Source organism: Mya arenaria, chromosome 14, assembly GCF_026914265.1.
Source record: "Mya arenaria isolate MELC-2E11 chromosome 14, ASM2691426v1".
In the NCBI taxonomy this organism is placed as follows: Eukaryota; Metazoa; Mollusca; class Bivalvia; order Myida; family Myidae; genus Mya; species Mya arenaria.
In genome coordinates this window covers 28,829,374-28,832,895 of record NC_069135.1, presented here as the reverse complement: position 1 = coordinate 28,832,895, position 3,522 = coordinate 28,829,374, and the positions used below count along the sequence as shown (strand labels likewise).

General features: G+C 33.9%; 1 long non-coding RNA gene across 1 annotated transcript; it reads left to right on the top strand.

Annotated features, from left to right (window-relative positions):
- Positions 1–392: 392 nt before the first annotated feature.
- Positions 393–2,612, top strand: LOC128217727 (uncharacterized). Its single transcript, XR_008258266.1, has 4 exons — positions 393–525; positions 855–1,070; positions 1,942–2,001; positions 2,364–2,612. It is a non-coding gene; the product is annotated as an uncharacterized LOC128217727 (long non-coding RNA).
- Positions 2,613–3,522: the final 910 nt, after the last annotated feature.

The following is a 3,522-nucleotide window of genomic DNA, read 5'->3' as shown; positions in this document are numbered from 1 at the left end:
TTAAAAGTCAGGTATACCTGTATGACATGATGATAGAAAGCGGGTTCTTATATCCATGTTCTCTGAAATAATAAGTGTGTCATCTCTAAACAACAAGTCTGCTACATGTTTAACGTTTAATAAAGTTCATACGTATGTCTAGACTCGCATATAAGTTTAATCCCCCCCCCCTTGTTTAACCCCCACCACCTTGTATTGTCATTTTAATTATAACGAGGAAATTTGCTCGAGCGTAATATACAATTTGAACATTTAATGTCTCAGAAGGTGTAATAATTGTTACAGCTGTCAACAAACACTTTTCGGAAGTATACGTGAGCTTAAAACATGAACTAAAAACGAGTAAATGAATGGATTGGTCTTTAATTTGCTAAGTTGTTTATTCGCAAGCCCTTTTTGTTTACTTCCTTCTCATCCCGCCTTCTTAATGACTAATGTGACCATGTGTTGTATATAAGCTGAACGTTTATATTAGCTTCGTATTGTGGTGAAATTAGTTTGATTGTACGAGGACATTTTCATTCTGTAAGAATATTGTTGCTGTTTTTTGTTTATTATTATTATTATTAGTAGTAGTAGTAGTAGTAGTAGTAGTAGTAGTAGTAGTAGTAGTAGTAGTAGTAGTAGTAGTAGTAGTAGTAGAAGTAGTAGTAGTAGTAGTAGTAGCAGCAGCAGCAGCAGCAGCAGAAGCAGTAGTAGTAGTAGTAGTAGTAGTAGTAGTAGTAGTAGTAGTAGTAGTAGTAGTAGTAGTAGTAGTAGTAGTAGTAGTAGTAGTAATTATTATTATAATTATTATTATTATTATTATTATTATTATTATTATTATTATTATTATTATCTCATGTTCCTTCCAGATCTTTAACTGATCGCAGGAGAATCCAACAAAAATGCAGCCAACAATCTGTTTATTTGTCATGCTCGTAATGGCTGGACTTTCTTTGGCCCAAATTCCTGGGGGTTCGACCGACGCCAATACCAACGATGCAGTTATCCAAAGAATGGCTAGAAGAGCTGTTTTTGAAATGGGTAGCGGATATGCGTTGAACACGATCACAAGAGCAAGGACACAGGTAAAGTTGTTGTTGTTTTTTATCTCAAGTACGCCTGGAAGAACAAATAAACTTGTATTCCCACTAAATGGCAATTGATTAAATATTGAGACCAGGACTATAGAAAACGAAGGTAAATTTTAAGGGTGTAAACATATAACTTTTAATTTGTTAAAGTGTTTCATAGTTCCACTGAATAGTAATGTTTGGAATCCTTGAAGTGTTTGTTTTAAGTGTGAATTCTTGATTTAAACATATTTTATTGCCTTTTTTCTAACTATTTTAATGTGAATTCTTCAAAATGTCCCTACCGGAGTGGACACCCCTCTCAACGATATCCCGAATAACATATTAAAACTATATCAACTAATACAACACTATAAAATATCAAAAGCTTGCTCTTGGGTATAGCTACAATTCAAAATGATACAGGTACTACCGTGTCGTTCGATCGTTATGCTGTTGTAGGTGATGCTCATAACTATGGGCCTAGTTCTTTTTAAAAAATGAAGCTGGCATTGAAACTGTTTGAACTAAGACATTTGTTGATTATTGCAGATTGGTTTACATAAATACAATTTTTCTTTGTGTTTATTTTCTTGAGTATTTCAAACACTTGCATTTAAATATGCATTACTGTTTAAGACCCAGGACAGTTTTTGACCAACTTAATGAGTTATTGACGTGTTGTCTGCCTGAAGTTAGTTTTATAGAAATGAAAATATCGTGGACACTTAAATACACTCAAAGGAAATATGCAGTTTAAGTGTTTTCAAGCTGTCGGTTATTTGTTATTCTAGCTTTTGTTTTGTTTAAATAGATGTGTTTTTGTATATTTCATATGTGCATATATTCTTTTTCACCAGTTGTACAAATGAATCCTTGATTTCAGATAGTTGCAGGCACAATGTATCATCTTGATTTAGATGTTAACACGAGAATAGGTCGAAGGGTAAGGTTCAGTACTTATACTCTTTTTTTTTAAATGAAGACACTTTGGAATGATGAGTTGATATTACTGTTGTTTAAAAATGAGCATATATTTTGTGTTTATAAACAATACATTCAGAGCAATCGAGCAGCTTGTATGATACGTTACACCTAACATTCGGATCCAAACCGAATATTTTTGGTCCGATTTGAATAGGACACGGCCCTTCGACAACAGACACCAGAATGAATGGTGCAGAGCCACATTTAGAGCTGTTTACACGTCATGGGACGTAAAACACCCTTGAGGAATTTAGCTTTGCTACTATGTGGAACAGCTTTGTCATGATGGAACAAAATGATAGCTTTTCTTTTATTTTGCAGATTGTGAAGTATTGGTCATGTGAAGCCAAGATGCTAGAAGTCCCGTGGTTAAATACCCTCGAACTTGTGGAGTTTCATTGTCGTAAACGTAGTTAAAACATTCAAATGATGCCAGACTATTTTGTTTAACCTGTCTCGTTTAGTCATTTTTCCATTGATGTATTTTGAATTTGTGTAGATGACGTTTTTAGATAATGCCACAAATATATTTGTTACGCTGGTTATTCAAATAATAAAATGAAAAATATTGACACGTTTTTTTGCGTTTCTGAATTGTACAGTATTAGAAAATGTGACTTCATTTGCGAATTTGAGTCCAGGGGATGTTTTCACGTTAACGGGACTCGCTCATTTAATATTTTAGAATGTACATGTATTTCTTTTTTGCAAGACGAAATAAAGTGTGGCAAATCATTAGAAGTGTTATAACTAAGATAATGACGGCTGGCACCCTTGAACACTCTAAAGATACGCTTTTCAACACGGGTTAACGGTAAAGTTATATTTACGTTAGTGTATGAGTCCTTGTGGGCGGGTGGTTTTGATGTCATGAGTTTTCTCATTTTTCCTTGACTATCCCGCCTGGGTTCGCTTCCAATCAAGACCAGAATATTTATTTATTTTATAAAAACAGCTTCGTGCCAATATTTATGCAAAAAGCTACAGAAACAAGCTCAGTAGCAAAAAGTTTAAACATAAACCCAGTTTAGTGGCACTGGGCAAACGCCAAAGACATAGAAACATAGAAGAACAGCACAAAACTCCACAAACAGCACAGTGCATACATATTATATATATATAAAATAGGTATGTTTATCAAGAATTGTTAGGTACCGCCTTGGAACGGTCAGTAAAATGTAAAATTTCTGGGGGGTTAAACCAGTTTATGTGCTCAAACCTCACTCTTATCCCAACAATCCTTAATAAAGATAAAACGCAAAAGATAAATTATATCAAAGTATGCATGAGCGAGATCCTTTAACGACAAAAAAACAACAATTAAACTAAGTTTAGTCAGTATGTAAAACTGGATAATAGAAACTGTTCAAACATGTTTAGAATAGCTATGATTGCCTGCTTATACCAAGTATAAATGTGTTCTCTATATGATGGAATTTCCTGACGACGTCACAAATATATACAGTACAGAATGTGTTTT